The sequence below is a fragment of the Crocuta crocuta genome, unplaced genomic scaffold, assembly GCF_008692635.1.
Source record: "Crocuta crocuta isolate KB4526 unplaced genomic scaffold, BGI_CrCroc_1.0 scaffold38, whole genome shotgun sequence".
NCBI lineage: Eukaryota > Metazoa > Chordata > Mammalia > Carnivora > Hyaenidae > Crocuta > Crocuta crocuta.
The window spans coordinates 4,228,418-4,249,584 of NW_027532605.1; the positions used below are offsets into that span (position 1 = coordinate 4,228,418).

Below are 21,167 nucleotides of genomic sequence, written 5' to 3' on the forward strand. Positions count from 1 at the left end.
AGTCAGCACAGAGCCTGACGCGGGGCTTGAACCCACGAACCGTGAGATCATGACCTAAGCGAAAGTCGGATGCTTAACCGACCAAGCCACCCAGGCGCCCCTTCTTAATCATTTTAGACATATTTTGCTTTCATAAATAATACTACTCTATCATTTATGGGATTATTTACTATGCACCCACATATGGTACGTAATATAGCAATATATCCCGTGAGTTGTTTTCTTTTTTTAAATTTTTTTTAATGTTTTATTTATTTCTGAGAGAGAGAGAGGAAGACACAGAATCTGAAGCAGGCTCCAGGCTCTGAGCTGTCAGCACNCCAAACCCTTTGAAACTTCAGTTTCATCTATAAAATGCAGGTGAAAATAGCCTTTCCACACAGAGTTGGGTGAGAACTAAAGGAGATAATTCATTCAAAGCACTTCACATGACAACTGGAAAATGGTTGCCATTGCTAACCATCTTCATCATTCTTGCTTTTGCTCAAAATCATATAACAGTTTTGATAAAATAAAAAATCTTTTACATGACCTACAGTGTCCTACCTATGGCTGTAGACTCACTTCCACCACTCACTTCCTTCTATATACTCTTGTTTAATTGGTCTTTTTCTTACAACAAAACAAGCTGCCCAGCACCCCGAAGCCTTTACTCATTCTGGCACAGGGTACTCTGTCATTCTTTTCAGTGTTAACTCCTATTCTTTCTTTAGGTTTTGGTTTAAATGTTAGATCCACAGATATTTTTTCTCATCTTTTGATTTAAATTAGGCTCCCTTTATTTCTTTCCCATTTATAGTGGTTGGTAACTATTCACTTATTTGTATGATTGTTTAGCTTACCTCCATGAGGGCAGAGGCTGTGCCTGTTTCATCTGGCACATAGGTCACTATTAAACTTTTGCCAAAAGACGAGTAAATAGTTTTATTTTCTAACCAACCAGAATATTATACTTGTAGCAGTGGGGATTTGGAAAAAAGACAGGTTGGTGGGGAAAGAAGGCATATGTTATAAAAAGAATAAAATTCTCCTGGGAGAACCTAGAGCCTGTAAAATAAATTATTAGGATGGGTTTTTAAATAATCAACCAAAGTGTTTCAGGTACAGCAGAGGAGATTTGATACACCAATATGACTTATAGGAGAATATAACCTAGATTTTAAAAGCAACTTCAAGTCTTTCTTAAAATAATTCTGTGTTGCTGTAATTAATGTATTTGAAAATAACAATATGTAGAAGGGACAAGAAAAGTCAGAAAGACTAGAATAGTCCACACAATTGCAAACGTGTTTGTCATTTTTATTGTGCAACCGGAAAGAAATTGAATTCTAGTGTTTACTTAGCAAATGATCATGTAATAAGATTTCAGGGTCTTTTCTTAGAGCAGAGAGGGTAAGATAATATAATTTTGCCAGACATTTCTATTAGTTATTGGAATTATTAGTTTTTCTAATATAAAATTAAATTGAATAGCAAATTGACGGTAATAAGGATGATGTCAATGGAATAGAAAAAGATTTCTTTTTTTTTTAATGTTTTATTTATTTCTAGGAGAGAGAGAGAGACAGCGTGAGCAGGGGACGGTCAGAGAGAGAGGGAGTCACAGACTGAAACAGTCTCCAGGCTCTGAGCTGGCAGTCAGCACAGAGCCCGACGCGGGGCTCGAACCCACGAACCGCGAGATCATGACCTAAGCGAAAGTCGGCCGCTTAACCGACTAAGCCACCCAGGCGCCCCTATAATCTTTATTTTCAAGATCAATTGTCATTATCTATTTTTATCACCAAATGAAGCAATTGGAAATATTATGTATAGTGTTAATTTTTCTTCTTAGTAACGAAAATATGATGAAAGACTTAAGCAGTGATTATAATGAGTTCTTATTTATCTACTCCAATGATACCACTCAAAAGTAATCAGGAATGATTAATCCAACTGCACAATTAAAGTAATGTGCTTTTATATTTGGCATTTGACTGTGCGTCTGTAAATAACAACAGCTAAATTTACTGGGATTTAATGCTGTAGACCAGGCACTGATGTAAGAGCTTTCCATATTTTAACTCACTTAATCCTTACAACAATGCTATGAGGAGTAAGTGCAATTAGTATTTTTGAGAGAATATTATTTGTAACTTAATAGCAATAAATTTGAAAATTTGTGAAGCTAGAATGGCCAAATACTAAAACCTGATTTAAAAAAATATAGATGCAAACAGTTACCTAAATATGAACAAATTGAATCCATCACCAAACTGAAAGAAGAACATAGCAAAATAGAATTTATTCCAAGTTTACAAGGATGAGTTTCCTTGTTGATAACCTAAGTGACAACGAGATAAAGCCAAGGTGTTATAGAAAGACAATTAAGCAACTATCTTCAGAGGTTTAAAGCAAGTCATTAAATTAATTCCTTTAATATGCTCACAACCAAGAATTAGAATGAATAAAATGCAATTAATACAAATTCACCAAGAATATTTAGAAAAATTGCCTGTAACCCAGACAGAGACCCAGCAAAAAAAGAGAACTATAGGCCAATATCCTTGATGAATACGGATGCAAAAATTCTCAACAAGATCCTTGCAAATCGAATCCAGCAGCATATCAAAAGAATCATCCACCAAGATCAAGTGGGATTCATTCCTGGGTTACAGGGCTGGTTCAACATTCGCAAAACAATCAATGTGATAAATCATATCAATAAAAGAAAAGATAAAAACCATATGATCCTGTCAATAGATGCAGAAAAAGCATTTGACANATTTAGTAACAGATGAACATTAAAAAGCCACATGACCATATAATTGTAGTAATAGATATAAAAATTTGGCCCTTTAAGGAAAGACTATAATAGTACATTTCAATTTTTAGCTTTAAATTATAATAAAAAGAAATGATTATTTTTGGAAAAAATTGGTAATGGATTTAATACATTTTTTAAAGTCAAAATTATTTTTTATTAAATATAATTGCATTTTAGATAATTTTTAATGGCTTATTTTTTACATTGATCTAATATTCAGTTTAGAAGTTTGAAATTAGGAAAACATCCCCACACAGATATTGTCATGTTTGAGTCATGAATATCAGAAAAGTAGAATGAAAGTAATTGTGTCTTTCATTTAGAACTTGAGGGAAGTTCCTCAGATATTAAAGTGATAAAACTTAACCCTCCAGTATCACAATTCCAGACTTCAAGTAATATTACAAAACATGATGATACCAGTCCAAAAATAGATAAATGGAACAGTACAGATAAAACAAGCCCACAATTATATGGTCAATTAATCTATGACAAAGGAGGAAAGAACATCTGATGGAAAAAAAAATAGTCTCTTCAACAAATGGTGCTGGGAAAACTGGACAACTATATGCAAAAGAATGAAACTGCATCACTTTCTTAGACCATACACAAAAATTAAAAATGGATTAAAAACCTAACTGAAACCTGAAACCATAAAAATTCTAGAAGGGAGCACAGGCAATAATTTCTCTGACATTAGCTGTAACCCAATTAAAAAATGGGCATAAGACATGAACAGATATTTTTTCCAGAGAAAAGGAGACAATGGCCAACAGACACATGAGAAGATCATCAACATCATTCATCATCAGGGAAATGCAAACCAAGACTACGTCACCTCACATCTGTCAGAGTGGCTAAAAAGAAAACACAAGAAGCAACAAGAGCTGATAAGGAGGCGGAAGAAAAGGAACCCTCTTGCACTGCTGGTGAGAATGCAAACCAGTGCAGCCACTGTGGAAAACAGTATAGAGTCTTCATGAAGTTAAAAATAGGACCACCCAGGGGCATCTGGGTGGCTCACTTGGTTGAGCATCTGACTTCAGCTCAGGTCATGATCTCATCGGTGGTGGGTTCAAGCCTTGCATTGGAGCAGGTGCATCAGAGCCCTGCTTCTGAGAGCTTGGAGCCTGGAATCTGCTTCGGATTCTGTGTCTCCTTCTCTCTCTGCCTCTCCCCCATTCACACTCTATCTCTCAAAAAAATAAAAAAATAAATAAAAAATAAAAATAGAACTATCCTCCTAACCAGTAATCACATTACTGATTATTTACCCTCCAAATACAAAAACACTAATTCAAAGGGATACATGTACCCCAGTGTTTATAGCAGCATTATTTATAATAGCCAATCTATGGAAGCAAGCCAAGATATCTATTGATATCCATCAATAGATGAATGGATAGAGAAGAAGTGAGATATATATATGTATATGTATATATAGAATATTATTCCATTTGAATATTATGCAGCCATATAAAAGAATGAAATCTTGACATTTGCAATAACATGGATAGAATTAGAGAGTAAAATGCTAAGTGAAATAGCTGTCAGAGAAAGACAAATACTATATGATTTCATTCATATGTACAATTTAAGAAACAAAACATATGATCAAAGAAAAAGAAAAGAGAGAGAGAGAGAGAGAGAGAGAGAAACCAAGAAACAGATACTTAGCTATAGAGAACAAACTGATGGTTACCAGAGGGGAGGTGGGTGCAGGGACGAGTACACATATGATGAAGATTGAAAAATGTATGGAATTGTTGAATCGCTGTATTGTGCACCTGAAACTAATAGAACACTGCAAGTTAACTCTTCTGTATTTAAAATAAAAAACATTAAAAAAAGCAGCTTAAGCTCTTCAATCTTCCTAGCACAATGCCTGGCACTTATAAGACATTCAAATATTTGTTCAACTCAACTGAAATCAGTTTTGCAGCCATTAAAAATCATTTCACAATTTTGTTCATTGAACTGGTCTATGATAAAAGGTCAGTGAGCAAATAATCCCAAGTCCTGGTATCATCTCTGTACTAATAAGCTATGTGACCTTGGACAAATCATTAAGTTCTTTGGGTTTATTGAGCTATGACTAGTAAATTCTCAGCATGGGCCCTCTAGGACATGTGATCTACTTCTTGGTTTATTTGTTTGTGAATTAATTTTTTTTTATCTATCAATGTTGGATGAGCTTAGGAACTTATAGTATTAGGCTGAAATAAACCAATAAACAACCTTATATGAGATAGGCACTGTTATTCTGGAACAGCTCTGTTCAACAGAACTTTAAGAGTCGCAAATGTGAGCTATATATTTAATAGAAAATTAGTACTCACATTGAAAAAATGAACAGAAACAAAGTAAAATTAGTTTTAGTGGTATATTTTATTTAGCCCAGTGTATTCAAAACATGTAATCAGTATAAACATTGTTAATGAGATATTTTACATCTTTTAAAAAATATATTGTCTTTAAATGCACTGTTATTTTACAGCACATCTCATTAAGACTTGGCACATTTCAGGGGCTCAATTGCCACATCTGTCTAGTGTGGCTAACTGTATTGGTCAGTATAGTTCTAGGGTTGCTGACTTAATAAAATAATACAAAAGAGTGTCTGTCATTGTTGAGCGAAGCCTAACATTATGGCCACGTAAACCTTAAGATGATTTTCAAGCACATCAGAGGAACAGAAGTTTCCCCATTTTTGATTTGTAGAATGGGTAAATTGAAGAGGGTCTCTTTCATGTCTGTTACCAGTGCTGTGGTTCTGTCAAAGTGCCTTGCATAGAGAAGCTACTTACCATCGTTGTATGTGGTGTGCAGATTATATATATGTGCCTTGTCTCATTCCATAAAAGCTTTGAGGCAGAAACTATTAGTGGAAAGAAAGACAACTGAAAAAAGAGAGAGGGGAAGAAGGGGAGGGAGGATTAAAGGAATGAAGAGACAGAGAGGGAAGAAAGGGAGGACACAAGTGGGGGAAGAAAGAGAAAGGAAGGGAGGAAAGAAAAAATTGGAGAAGGGTCAACTCTCAGAAATGTCAGTCTCCATTATGTTTATTGGTAGTTGTTCCTGGTATCAAGTGAACTTTCAAACAGAAGTCTTAGCTATTGGGTGCAACGCTCTTTAAAGCTACAAAGTACATTTTAAAAGCAGACCATGTCTCAAGAATCCCTTAGACTGTGAACTTATTTACATGTGGCACAGGCCTAACAGACCTTGGGCTTTGTGATCATAGCTCTGTAAACTGTAAAGTTCACATCACCATGAGATTGACCAAGCACAAAATCTGCAGTTTGCTTCCTGGATTTTCATGTTCAATGGTATTTAAAAGGGTGTGATGTTAATATAAATGTATTTCAACTTGTAAATTTTAATTTTAAGTTTTAAGTGAAAGTGAATTTTTAAGGTTTAAGACACTCTTGGTTAAAGCCCACTTAATTAGGATAAAGTATAGACTAATCTCTTTCTAGATGGATTTCTAGTTTTGGTTTGAATTGAGAAACTTCCAGAGCAGAACAGAGAAAGTTGTACCTACTAGGATTAGTAATAGGGATTTTCAGGATAGTTTTCATGTCAGTTGAACTCAAATTCATGGCTTGGTATTTCATGTTTGCATTGGTTGGACTCTGAGTCACTTGAATGCAGTGAGTCTATTGCCCTAGCACCTGCCATAGTTCTTGACACAGTTGATGACTTCATCCATCTTGGTGACTTCTGTTATTATCTATATTCTAACAACTCTCAATTTGTAACTTCAGTCCGGGTTTCTCTTGTAAGTTGCAGACCCATTTTAATCAAGACCTCCACTTAGTTGACTCACAAGTGTTTCACACTCACTGTGTCCCAGACTGAACTCCTCTTTCCCACTGAACTTGCTCTTCCTCCAGGGTTGCTTATCTCAGTGAATTGTATGGCCATTCACCCAGTTGCTTAAGCCTGAAACCTTGACTCATTGTTTCCTTACCTCCCACAGCCCATCAATCACCAAATCCTTCAGAGTGTCCTCAGATGGATATCTTCAATCTATTCACCTCTCTGCAAACACCACTTTAGTCCATCATATTTTCCCTGACTACTACAATAGTAGCCTGTATCCTCCATATCCACTCAAGCATCTCTACCATCTCTGCATTCTAAGAACTTTCAAATGAGATCACTTCAGCCCCTGGCTTGAAATATCCAATACCCTCAGAATAAAGTTTAAACTCTCATACTTTGGTATTTTAGAATAAATTCTAATCTCTCTTACATGACCTTTCACTTGTGCCACTTTCCCCTTGGCTTACTAGTTCTAGCCTCTTTTATCTTCTTTCTGTTTCTAGGGCACTCCAAGCTCCTTTAACCTTAGTCCCTTCCAACATGCCTTCACCTTGCTCCAACACATGCACGTAATTCTAGTTCATTTATCAGGTTTCACCTTAACTCTCACTTCCTGTTTCAAGGCTTTTTCTGTAGAGAATAGGTTAAATCCTCTTTATGCACTCTTGTAGCTCTCTGTATGCCATTGTGATTCTAATCACATTTGTAATATTTGTACAATGTTTATCTTTCCACTTGGGTTTGGACCATATTTCTTATATCCTGCTGTATCCCCAGTAACTAGCACAGGAGTTGATAGATAGCAGATACTCAATGATTAACATTACTTGAGGGACACCTGGTGGCTCAGTTGGTTGAGTGACTGACTCTTGGTTTTGGCTCAGGTCACGATCTTGCGGTCTGTGTGTTGGAGTCTTGCGTCAGGTTCTGTGCTGGCAGCATGGAGCCAGCTTGGGATGCTGTCTCTCTCTCTCTCTCTGCCCCTCCCCTGCTCTCTCTCTCTCTCTCTCTTTTTCAAACTAAATAAACATTAAAAAATGTTTAAAAACTATTACTTGAAATGCTGAGGGAATGGATAGGTATATCTTGATATTTGATTTAATTGGGAGCTAGGTTGTTGCTCTTCACATGTCTGGGCCTACAGATGTTAAAAGACTTTATTACACTCCTGAATATTTTTACATGATAGTAATAACTCATAAGAATATGTTCAAATTATTCTTTCCTACATGAGCATCAAATACCTAACAAAGATATTATTGAAAAAAGGTGGAATAAAGAAAGTATAAATGTTTTTACATATAGCATGAAATAAATGTTGATAGTTGGCACAAGGATTAAAAAATGATAGAGTTATTAAATCAGAGTTATCTTAGAGCTGGAAGTCATCTTAACAGTCACCCGGTTCACTTTATTTTAACCTCAGTTAAATAACATAATCACTTGGATCAATTAAATTATAATCCCTGGGGATAATATGTTCTAAAAACTCCTGAAGTAATTCTTATGTGTATCCATCAAAGAGAACTACTGATCTGACCCAACCCTCTCTTTTTCCTGTAAGAGGGAAATTGAAGTTCACAGGTCTTAAGTGACTTGCTCAAGGTCACACAGTTGGTGTCTATATTAGAAGTCCATTTAGTAGAACATACTTCCTTATATTAATAGCTGGACTAGTGGAAATTGATAAGGAAGAATGCTGCTAAGCTCCTGAAATCAGTGATTTCTTTCTTTAGGATGCCTAATTTATGATTGGCAATTGAGCCTGAATTTCTCATTAGATCACTTGGTAAAACATTACTCAGCAGCTTAGATCAGGTTCCTCGCTTCTTCTGATATAAGAATCGCCTAGTATGCATGTTAAGCGTTCCAGTTCCTAGGCCTATATCCTGGATATTCTGATGCAGTAGGTCTGGAGCAGGATCCGGGAATCCAAATGTTTTATAACCTCATAAATCAGCTTATCCTCAGTTATGTCTGGGGATCATTGACTTAAATGATGCCAGAATTTCCATTTCCAGAGATGCCAGTAATAAGGTCATGAAGAGATAACTTCAACATAGTGATTTGGGTTTACTCCCAAGGAAGACGGTTAGTATCAAAGACTGTGATGCAGAAGTAAGTTAAGGTGTCCTGATAAGAAAAGGAGTTCAGGAGTCTTGAAAGCTAAGGGCCAACAGAGGACTCAGGCTGGAAATAAGTTGGCAAAAAGCAGGCATGCTGGTGATTGTGCCCCCAAGGAGCAGTGAACCATATGAGGTGACCTCATGTAGGGTGGAGCCCGAGATGTAAAGTTAAGATCAGGAATATCTTTTGTGAAGGACTGTCTCTAGTCTTAGACCAGAAGGAGGTCTCCATGAAGTTAATTTGTAGGGACTCACTGAGGGCCTTCTTTGAGCACAGTCCATATGGTTAAGATATGGTAACAGCATACAACAGAATTATAATCCACTGGGGCAAACATGAAACTTCAGCTGACCACAGAGAGTTAAATTAAATGCTAGGTATTATAGGATAGACTTCCAGGGCTGTGAACATCTTTTAAAAAAGGCCTTGATGGGACTGCAATAGTCAGATAATGCTTCGTGGAAGGGCTTTGGCCTGAGCTGGGCCTAAAAGAATGACCAGGATTTTGATGGAGGCATAGAGAAGGGAGAGAATTGCTGAACATGGAAGGTCCAGGATGAGGAGCAGGAGAAGCAAGGGTTGCCCTTAGTCAATTGGTAGGGTAGTGAGGAGTTTGGGGGAGACCTAGGGGGGCATTGCTGAACATGGAAGGTCCAGGATGAGGAGCAGGAGAAGCAAGGGTTGCCCTTAGTCAATTGGTAGGGTAGTGAGGAGTTTGGGGGAGACCTAGGGGGGTTCTAGAGGGAGAGCATATTAAGGGGTACAGAGAAATAGCATTTCAAGGGCCTTGACTGTCAATTCATGAAACTTAAACATGCTTCAGAAAACAAGAATTTATTAGTAGTGCTTTTGTAATGGGGCTTGTGTAACTTGGTGAAGTTAATTACTGTGAAAGATTGGTCTGGCAGCAGGATGCTGAATGAAATGGAGAGAGGGTGCAGGGAGGGCCACTGAAGCATTTTAAGCAAGGGCTATCTGTAATGACAGCCAGGGATAAGGTGGAATTCATAGAAACAAAAAGGAGAAGCTGAGTGGAGGAGCATTTGTATCACTTAGAGAGGGACTTTACAGGGAAACTAAGAGGGGGGAATTAAAGGTAAGTCCTTATGTATATATTTAGTTCACATTCTTGAGCATATTTTTAGAATAATGCCTTTTTTGCTTATTTACCCACTACTGGGATTTACTAAAACTTTTTGTTCTTGATAGAAATACTGTGGCTCAAGGGTTACAGGTATGAGATGAGGATTCCTGAGATCATCTCTGACTCTAAAGAAGTGAGGTTTTGCTTCACTATTATCCTCTGATGGCCCTCCTGTGACCTCTGCCTACAGCTAGTGCCTCTGTGGGTGAGAAGCCAAGGGAGAGGTATGAAGACAAGTATCACTTACATAAGGGAGTTGTAATGCAGTCACCACTGTGGGGTCAGCTGAACCTCAGCAGGTTGGGTCACCTTGAGCAAGTTGGTAACATCTTTGAGCTGCCATTTCGTTTTTTTTTTTCCTACAAATTTTTATTTAAATTCCAGTTAGTTACCATACAGTGTAATATTTGTTTCAGGAGTAGAATTTAGTGATTCATCACTAAATACGACACCCAGTACTCTCCTTGATGCCCATCACCCATTTAATCCATCCTCCATCTACTTCCCCTCCACCATTTCTTTACTTGTAGAGGTAATGGCATTGACATACTGCCTTGTCAGAGTATTTTGGAGAATTAATAAAATATTTGTTAAGAGCTAAGTTTTGTATACTAGCTTCAACCAAGGCTGATTTTGCTCCCCTCTTATGACTGGGGAGGTGCTACTGTTATCTGATGGGTAGAGGCCAGGCATGTGATAAACATCTTACAATGCACAGGACAACTCACACCGAAGAATTATCTGGCCCAAAATGTCAGTCATGCTAAGACTGAGAATCACTGGTATAATGCCTGGCATAGCATAGGCACTCAAAAATAGCTACAATTTTTAAAGTACTTAATATGTGGAAGGCTATACTAAGTGTATAACATTTATTTTCTACTTTAATTATTTTGAAAGTCCTGTAGAAGGTAGTTAGTTACTTTTTTTAGGCCCACTTTACACGTAAAGAAACAGGGACTCTAAAAAGTTGAGTAATTCTTCCAAGGACAAGAAGCAGGAGTGTGGATTTAGGCAGTTGATGCTAAAGACCTGATTTTAGCCACTTATATTGTCAATCATATATATATAGATAGATATTACTGTTGTTATTACTATTATGTAAAGGCAAATATAAACTTCTGAATCCATCAATTAATTCACCAAATTGAGTGCGTATGAACCAGGTCTGTTCTAGTTTCAGAGACAGACAAATAGCAAATTATTAAAGCAATGAACGAGCCTGAGCTTACATTAGTTAGTAAGCTAAGCCTCTTGTCTGTTGCCCTTTATTGAAGATTTGGTTTGGACAAGCCAAACCAAAGACCTATAGTAATGACCTGTTGTGGTTCTTATACCAGTTAAAGATTTCTAAATGGGACCCATGTTGGTGATAGTTGGTACTGAATGGAGCAAGGTGTTAGTCTCTATTCTCTCCAGCACTCTTGCCCAAATTCTGCTATTTTACAAAGAATAAGAACTAAGCCACCACTACTGACTTCCAATCTGGGCTTCAGTTTCAATGGCATATGGAACTGAAAGAATTAGGAGCTTTTATGCTCCAAGATGGACAGTATTCTGAAATGATTAGGCTAGTTTTACTAATTGGAAGAATAAAGTCTTTGATTTTTCAGCCCTATATTTGGAATTAAGAAGTTAAGCTTTTTAAAATTGTGTTCCTTTCAAGATCTCCAAATCTAGCTTGCTTTGATTATAAATTAGAAAATGTTCAATCAGATTTTTTATATTTGTAATACCTAGAATAAGATATTCACCTATATTCATTATATTTTTTTACATGAAAAGAGTTTTCATGTAAGTACAAGATTAGTCTTAAAGCACTTAATACTCATGGGTTTTATACCAGGTATTTTGGAAGAATGTAGAAGAATAACAAAGTTCTTAAAAAACTTAAGCCTTAGGGCGCCTCGGTGGCTCAGTCGGTTAAGCATTCAACTTTGGCTCAGGTCATGATCTCACCATTCGTGGGTTCGATCCCCGCGTCGGGCTCTGTGCTGACAGGTAGCTCAGAGCCTGGAGCCTGTTTCGGATTCTTTGTCTCCCTCTCTCTCTGACCCTCCCCTGCCCACGCTGCCCCTCTCTCTCTCTCTCTCTCTCTCTCTCTCTCTCTCTCTCTCTCTCAGAAATAAATAAAACATTAAAAAAATAAATAAAAACTTAAACCTAGGTGAAGAGACAAAATATAAATGGAGCTACTTGAGGATAACTGCAAAACAATCACATACATTCACTGTCACATACAAAATAAAATAAAGTTGACTAGCCTCTTACATGCAAAAGTGATACAGAAAGACAAAGTAAGTTGAGTTCATAGGACCCAGTTATAGGGAGTGTGGTCTCATGGTATGGATATAGGAATTATCAAGTCTTGGGTACTAACAGGCTGGAGAATGGTCCGTGTGTACAGTGGTTAGGGCTCAGCCTATGGAGTCAGGTAGACTGGGACCAAACCCTGGCTTAGTGCTTAGTATATATGTGACCTTGGGCAAGTGATTTCCACCATCTACTTTTTGTTTTCTCATTTATTTTTTAGTTTTTAGTTAGAGAGAAAGAGAGAGAGAGAGAGTGAGTGAGTGGGGTAGAGGCGCAGAGAGAGAGAAAAAAATCTCAGGCAAGCTCCACACTCAGCGTGGAGCCCAATGTGGGGCTCAGTCTCATGACCCTAGGATCATGATCTCAGCCAAAATCAGGAGTTGATGCTCAACTGACTGAGCCACCCAGGTGTCCCTGTTTTCTCATTTTTAAAATGGGGATAATCATAGTAGCTACTTCACTGGGTTGTTATAAAGATTAAATGACTCATATACTTGAGTGTTTGAAATTTAAGCCATCTGACCCCAAACCTTCAGCTGTATACACCCAAGCTACAGCAGCCTAGAATTGTCATTAGTATTGTTGTGATTGTTGCTTTTAAAATACCATGTGTAAGAAAGGGACCAGGGAAGCACTAAAAATAAGAGACCATCTGAGGTTGTTACAGAAATCTAGGCATAGATAGTATGGATCTGTATTAAGGTAGTGGCTTTAAAATCAGACAGTAAAGGGAATGAATGGAGCAAAGGACCAAATTTAAAAGACATTTCATGATACAAATCCAGCAGGTAGTTTGATGGTGAGGCTGAAGTATAGACAGTAAAATGTAAGATAACAGGATTGTGAGCCCAGGTGCTCGGAAATTGGGTGATGCCATTGAAAATAATGCAGATGTTTCCTTTTTTAATGGGAAAATGATAAAGTTAGTTTTTGAAATGTTAGATTTTGTATGGTCAAATGGAAATCTAAATGAAGATCACCTCTTGACAATCAAAATATGGTCAATAAGAAGCGGGAGACAGACTGTCTTTTTTTCCATTGGGTACTTTTTCCTGCTTTGTCAAAGATTAGTTGACTGTACATTTTTGGTTCCAATTCTGAGTTCTCTATTTTATTCCATTGGTCTCTGTGTCTGTTTTTGTGCCAATACCATACTGTCTTGATGATTACAGCTTTGTAGTAGAGGCTAAAGTCGGGGATGGTGATACCTCCCATTTTGGTTTTCTTCTTCAATATTACTTTGGCTATTCAGGGTCTTTTGTGGTTCCATACAAATTTTAGGATAGTTCTAGTTTTGAGAAGAATGCTGGTGCAATTTTGATTGGGATTGAATTGCATGTGTAGGTTGCTTTGGATAGTAATGACATTTTAGCAATATTCTTCTGATCCATGAGCATGGAATGTTTTTCCATTTCTTTGTGTCTTCTTCAATTTCCTTCATAAGTTTTCTGTAGTTTATATCATACAGACCTCTTGTATCTTGGGTTAGGTTTATTCCTAGGTATCTTATGGTTTTTTGTGCAGTTGTGAATGGGATCAGTTTCTTTATTTCTCTTTCTGTTGCTTCATTGTTGGTGTATAAAAATGCAACAGATTTCTGTACATTGATTTTGTATCCTGCAACTTTGCTGAATTCACGGATCAGTTCTAGTAGGCTTCTGGTGGAGTCTGTCGGGTTTTCCATGTGGAGTATCATGTTGTCTGTGAAAAGTGAAAGTTTGACTTCTTCTTTGCCAGTTCTGATGCCTTTTATTTCCTTTTGTTGTCTGATGGCTGATGCTAGGACTTCCAGCACTATGTTAAACAACAGTGGTGAGAGTGGACATCCCTGTCGTGTTCCTGATCTCAAGGGGGAAAGCTCTCAGTTTTTCCCCATTGGGAATGATATTAGCTGAGGGCTTCTCATAGATGGCTTTTATGATGTTTAAGTAAGTTCCTCCTATCCCGACTTTCTCAAGGGTTTTTATTAAGAAGGGATACTGTATCCTGTCAAATGCTTTTTCTGCATCTATCAACAGGATCATTGGTTTTTATATTTTCTTTTGTTAACGTGATATATCATATTGATTGATTTGCAAATACTGAACCAGCCCTGTAACCCAGGAATGAATCCCACTTGATCATGGTGGATAATTCTTTTTATATGCTGTTGAATTTGATTTGCAAGTATCTTGTTGAGGATTTTTACATCTGTATTCATCAAGGATATTGGCCTGTAGTTCTATTTTTTTGCTGGGTCTCTGGCTTGGGAATCAAAGTGATGCTGGCTTCATAAAACGAGTCTGGAAGTTTTCCTTTGATTTCTATTTTTTGGAATAGCTTGAGAAGAATGGGTATTAATTCTGTTTTAAATGTCTGGTAGAATTCCCCAGGGAAGCCATCTGGCCCAGGGCTCTTATTTGTTGGGAGATTTTTGATAACTGATTCAATTTCTTCACTAGTTATCGGTCTCTTCAGATTTCCTATCTCTTCCCGTGTGAATTTTGGTAGTGAGTGTGTGTTTAGGAATTTGTCCATTTCTTCCTAGTTGTCCAGTTTGTTGGCATATAATTTTTCATAGTATTCCCTGATAATTGCTTGTATTTCTGAGAGGTTGGTTGTAATAAGTCCATTTCAACAATAGCCAAAACATGGAAAGAGCCTAAAAGTCCATCAACTGACTAATGGATCAAGAAGATGTAGTTTATCTATACAATGGAATACTACATGGCAATGAGAAAGAATGAAATCTGGCCATGTGTAGCAACATGGATGGAACTTGAAGGTGTTATGCTCAGCAAAATGAGTCAGGCAGAGAAGGACAGGTACCATATGTTTGCACGTATAGGTGAATTAGGAGGAACTTAACGGAGGACCATGGGGGAGAAGAAGGGGAAAAATAGTTGGGGAGAGGGAGGGAGAGACCATGCGAAACTCTTGAATCCTGAAAACAAACTGAGGGCTGATGGGGGTGGCAGGTAGGGGAAGGGGGGTGATGAGCATGGAGGAGGGCATTTGTGGGGATGGGCACTGGGTGTTATATGGAAACCAATTTGACAATAAACTATTAAAAAATAACAAGGTAAATTTAATGTATACAGCCTATAACATAAATAAAGAAGGGATTCAATTAGTATTAAAAAAAAGAAGCTGGAGACAGAAGTTGAAATTTAATTTGTATCACATTGCTATTATGTCACTGAAATAAAGTAGGTTGGGTTGGATTATTGCCCCCTTCATCAAATTACTGACATAATCTGGGTGACTAGATTTAGAGTACTTTTATATTTTCTGATTCTGCTTTGATGTATTTCCTGGTTTTTAAACTACTTTAGCCTTGTATGCATTGCCAAAATGTTACAAAGGTTGGTAATCTTGTAATCTTGCTAAGTGGCCTACTGAGTCTTTTCAAAGTCGTCATCCATTTTATCAGCATTAATACTTTAATTGATGTTTCTTAATCATCAAAATGTTTCTGAGATTGAGTATAATGATTATTATCACATAATTGTTTTAGCAGAGTTCAAATTGCTGCTGATCAAATGTGGAACACAAAAACCCAGCCCTTCTCTTTTCCCTGAGATTGACATTTCCCTCAGGTCAGAGTACAATCTTTTGTAATTATATATAGAAGTTGTACATTCCTAGCAGTTGACTAGAGAAGCAGTCATATTTATGTAAGAGCTCCAAAGAACTTTCAATGTTGTTATAAAAATTGGTTTATATATATATAAATATAAAAAACCAATTTTTATATGTATGTATATACATACATATACACACTTTCTTAGGGTAAAAGTGTTAGATCAGAGTTTTTCAACTTCAGCATTACTAACATTCAGGGCTGGATAATTCTTTTTTGTGTGGCAGAGTTGTTGTGCATTTTGTGGGATGTTTAATAGCATCCCTGCCCTCTACTCACTAGATGATAGTGGCAGCTCCATCTCCCAAATCGTGGGAAAAATGACTCCCACAAAAAATGACTCCAGACAACGCCAAATGTCCTTAAGTACCTGTTAAAGACACTTACTTAATGTCTTCCATTTAGCTGTTCATATTGCTAATTTTGAATGCTTCAAATATTTAACATCATATGAAATAGCACATGCTACATACATGTTTTACCACCAAGGATTCCAGAGATCCTTGTGTCCTAATAATGTGCCTGGTTTAGATTTGCATGTGCTTAGAATATAAGCCACATTATTCAATATGCAGAATGGTATAGAGGAAAAAGTCCACTTAAGACTTGTTTTCTTGTATTCTCTCTGATAGTTTCTTGCTGGATGTTGTTAAGAAAATATTTAAAATATATTCGACATTCACTCATCTGAGACTTATTAATAACTCCTACATGCCTGGTACTGTTGTTATCCACTGAAGGTACAAAGATGAAAAAGATGGTGGTCTCTAACCTCAAAGAACTCTCAGTCAAGTGGAGAAGCCAGATAAGGAAACGGTTACACCATAATGTGATAAATATTGTAACTGAGGATTGGAAAATGGGAGCTCAGAGGAAAGAGTAAACTCTACCTGAGGAAATAAAGGAAGGCTGTTCAGAGTAAGTAAAGCTAGAACAGAGTCTTAAGAGGAGTGGGAATTTGCCAGAAACGGGAGGAGAAGAAGAACCTCAGGCAAAGGAAACAGTTTCTGTAGAAGCTTAGACTTGGCTCTCAAGAAATAAGCATGTTTGCATGACTGGAATGGGGAAATGTGGCACAGTAGTGGGAGTGGAGGCTGGGAAAGTGGGCAAAGATGAGCCGCTGCAGGTCTTGAATGCCTGCTTAAGTTCTCTGAACACTTTTTTCCTGGTGGCTATGAGAAGCCTTCATAGGATTTATAGGCAGAAAGTATCTTATTCTCTGGTTTGGGGATAGTCTAGCCAATATTGAGATACGCATTTTACGGTTATGTTTACTGTTAATTATTTGGGCATGGTATCTTTTCAGTTAAAAAAATGTTGAGGGGTGTCTGAGTGGCTCAGTCGGTTAAGTGCCCAACTCTCAGGCTCAGGTCATGATAGTGAGGTTTGTGAGCTCCAGCTCCACATTGGGCTCTGTACTGTCAGCACAGAGCCTGCTTTGGATCCTATGTCTCCATTTCTCTGCCCCTCCCTCCTCTCAAAAATAAACATTATATTAAAATGTTGAGTTTCTGTAATGAATAAGTCCTTGTGTTACATGTGGAGGAAACAGAACCCCATCGTCCCCCCTGCAAAAAAAACCCAAAAAACAAAAAACGAAAACCTCCAAGGAGAATGAACTTTACTAGGATAGAAAGCCTGGTACTCACAGACATTTGTGTATATAAGGAGACATTAGACAAGGAGGGGTTAATTAATTCTGTCTGAGAGAGTTCAGGAATCTGGGAAGGCATCACAGGATGGTATCTGCCCAGTGGACAAAGGCTTGGTGACTTCACCTTGAAGGTGTGCTCACTCTAGGGACAGAAAATGTACTCTTATCTAGGAAGAGCTACCCTTCATGTTTTTGTTTTCATAAAATAAGTATCACTTCAATTTAACAGTTTACATGGATAGGGCACCTGGGTGGCTCAGTCAGTTAAGTGTCCGACTCTTGATTTCAGCTTAGGTCATGGACTCAGTTCCTGGATTTGAGCCTGGTGTCAGGCTCTGTGCCAGCAGTGCACAACCTACTTGGGATTCTCTCTCTCACTCTCTCTCTCAAAATAAACTTAAAAAATAAACAAAATAAAAGTTTTCATGGATAAATTTAAAGACCTTTCCTCAAATGTTATTTTTTCATTGAGGATTTCCCTGATAATCCCCTTCTTTAAAATTTTTTTTTCATATTACTTTTATCACCACGTAATAGGCTATCTTGCATAATTTATTAATTTTATTTATTATTTTCTCCATGTATAATGTGAGTTTCATGTGACAAGGATTTATGTCTGTTTTGTTCACTGCAATATCTTTAGTCCCTAGCAGAGGCCTGGTATATAGGAGATTTCAATAAGTGCTGAATAAATGAACATGACTTTTTTTTATAATGCAGCTAGGTTTTAATTATTTTTTAAAAAATTCAAGTTAGTTAACATACAGTGAAATATTGGTTTCAGGAGTAGAATTTAGTGATTCATCGCTTACCTACAGTACCCAGTGCTCATCATAACAAGTGTCCTTCTTAATGCCCATCACCTGTTTAATCCATTCTCCTACCCAACTCTACTCCAGCAACCCTCTGTTCTCTGTACTTAAGAGTCTTTTTATGGTTTGTTTCACTGTCTCTTTTTTTCCTTCCCCTATGTTCATCTGTTTTGTTTCTTAAATTCCACATGTGAGTGAAATCATATGGTATTTGTCCTTTTCTGGCTGACTTATTTCACTTAGCATAATACCCTCTAGTTTTATCCACAACTTTGCAAATGGCAATATTTGATTTTTTTGATGGCTGAGTAATAGTTATTTCTTTTACTTACTGTCTTGATTTATACTTAAATTCAGAATTCATGGATACTTTCATAATGGCTAACTGATGTAGTACATTTCTTAATTGAGGCTGTGAAAACCCATTTTAGAAATTTCAAAGGCAGTAAATTGCTTTGTAGTACATATTTTCAGTATCTATAAATAATCAAACCCAATAACAAGATTTGACTTTAAGTAGGTCAAAATGTTTTAAATCACTTTGGGAACACATCAAGGGTTAATGTACATTTATTTCAACTCTGTGGAAATCTTAGTATGTTCCTTTTTCCCTCCTTCACTTCTCCTGCAGCCCCATTTATTTCTTTCTTTGCTATATTGCAATGGAATAGTACTTTAATTAGTGATTTCAGCAGCAAAAATTTATTCTGGCCGCAAATGGGGATGAATTAAAGCCAAATTAACTTCCTGTTACTTCAAGTTGAAAGGTTGTATTTGATTGATAGAGTGGAGGAAAATGTTGATCTTGATTCAGTCAACTATGGCGAGGAAAGGGACATCACATGCTGCCCGAGATTCGTCTTTCCAGTGGGGACTATGGTGGTAGCAAGTGTGTGTGTGTGTTGTGTGTGCGCGCGCGCGCGCGCGCGTGCACACACACACATGCATGGGAGGGGTGGGAAGGGATCAACTATACAGACACCCCTGAAGTATTTTTGGTATTAACTGCTCAGCTCAAGTAAAGAAACCATTTTTTTCTAAAAGCATTAAAAACATTTTAAAAATCATTAAGATTAACAGGTAAAGGTTTTCTTTTTATTCTGAAGCTGGGGGTCTGTTCATCCAATCTTTTCAGAATTTCCTAGCATTTATATTTGGTCTATGTAGCGTAGTCTTATTAAGAAAAACTAAATTTCAAGATTTTCTCTCTTTTCTTCATCTCCTCTCCTTTCCTCTCCTCCTTCCTTCACTTCCCATCTTCCCTCTTTCTTCCCCTCTGTCTCCCTCTTCCTGTCTCTCGTTTCCTCCCTCCCTTCCTTCTTCTCTCTCTCTGCTGAGATCCCTGCTGAAGAAAAAGAAAGGTAGTTTTTGGGTTTTTTTTGACAGCTAAGAAAAAGTCTAGATTCACATCAAGAAGTTGCTTTTATTCTTTACTCTTGAAGTTCAACAAACTTGTGAAATGTTTTACATCTTAAGAACAAGTCAGATAGCTTCCTGTTGTCTCAGAATAAGACTGTTTTGAAATGCTGTTTTACTCAGTTTATTTTTACTGCTTTTTTCTATTTCCATCTCTTCCTCCCTGCCCCCACCCCTTGATGTTGTTTAGCAGTTTGTGTTCCATGTTAGCATTTTGATTCCTTTTCAAGTTAAAACAAAATAAATAAACAATAAAAGGAACATGGATAATTCTCTGGAATGAAAATTGAGCCAGATTCAAATGACCACATGTTTGTTTTCATAGTTCTCTGTATTTCTGTTGGAGACATGGGTTGTATTATTGCCCAGCCAGAGGCTTTTCTTGGCTCACTATGGAAGAAAACTTTTAATCCATCATGCCTTCTAAATTTATGTGCATAATGAAAATATGAGACAAATGCAGTACTTACTTAGAGCCATACACACATTACTTGTTTATGCCACCAATGAATATTAGCTTCTACTTTGTGTTAGCCTAGGTACTGGGAATGTAGTTGTGAACAAGATAGGCCGTTGTCTTTGCCTTAAGTAGCATGTGATGTAGTTAGGGAGGTAGATAAGTGAATAGATGGTTATCTTCTGAAGTGATAAATGCTGTGACGTGGAAAGTGCAATTTGCTATGGGAACGTATGAGGAGAAACAAAACAGATGGGACATGGGATGACAGGGAGAGGTCAGGGAGAGCTTAAAGGAAGCCTTAAGATGAGACTGGAAGGAATACCAATTAGCTAGGCAAAGGGTGAAAGAGTGGGTATACAAGGGAGGGAGAATAGAGGTATTTACTCATAATCAGCACCAACAGACAAGGCAATTTCTTCATTCCTAGGGATATTTACTGATGAGTTTCCTTCATGTTACTCTACCTGCTACCCTGAGCATCAAAGTTGGATGAACAGCAAGTACCTCTCCACCAAAGTGGACACATGAGGAATGGCCAGTCCCAACTTGGACAAGTAACATTTTCTACCTTTTAGTCATTCAAGGTTCCTTTTAGAGCTGCAGTATGCCTTCAAAGAATCAAGCCCAGCCTGACTGTGCACACCCTTCCATCAAGGCCATGGCCAAAACTCTTGGAACACATGAAAACCTGCTCAGCCATGTTCGTAATCTAGGAGTTTTCTCCCTTTGTTTAAATAAATAATTTCTGCCTACTATAAAAAAGTTGCTTTCTAGTTTACCCAGTCCTCTCCTAGACTATTTCACTTATTTGTGTGATCTGTCTGGTGTTTAAAACTATCTGAATTTTTAATATTGCCAAAAAGATATGTTTGGCAGAATTGATATATAAAAATGTGAAGTTTTCATGTGGCAAAGTACTGCAGAAGCAAAATTAAACTACAAATGACACTGGGGAAAATATTTGAAACATAGAAGAGACAAAAAG

General features: G+C 37.3%; 1 long non-coding RNA gene across 2 annotated transcripts in view; it reads left to right on the top strand.

Moving 5' to 3' along the window:
* Positions 1-20,938, top strand: part of LOC144244911 (uncharacterized) — a 51,042-nt gene extending 30,104 nt beyond the window's left edge. Inside the window, exons 2-4 of one of the 2 annotated variants that reach the window (XR_013339112.1) lie at positions 15,718-15,796; positions 16,581-16,758; positions 20,610-20,938. This is a non-coding gene — a long non-coding RNA (uncharacterized LOC144244911). The remainder of the gene's footprint in view (positions 1-15,717; positions 15,797-16,580; positions 16,759-20,609) is intronic. The other variant, XR_013339113.1, reaches the window with a different exon arrangement.
* The last annotated feature ends 229 nt before the right edge of the window (positions 20,939-21,167 follow it).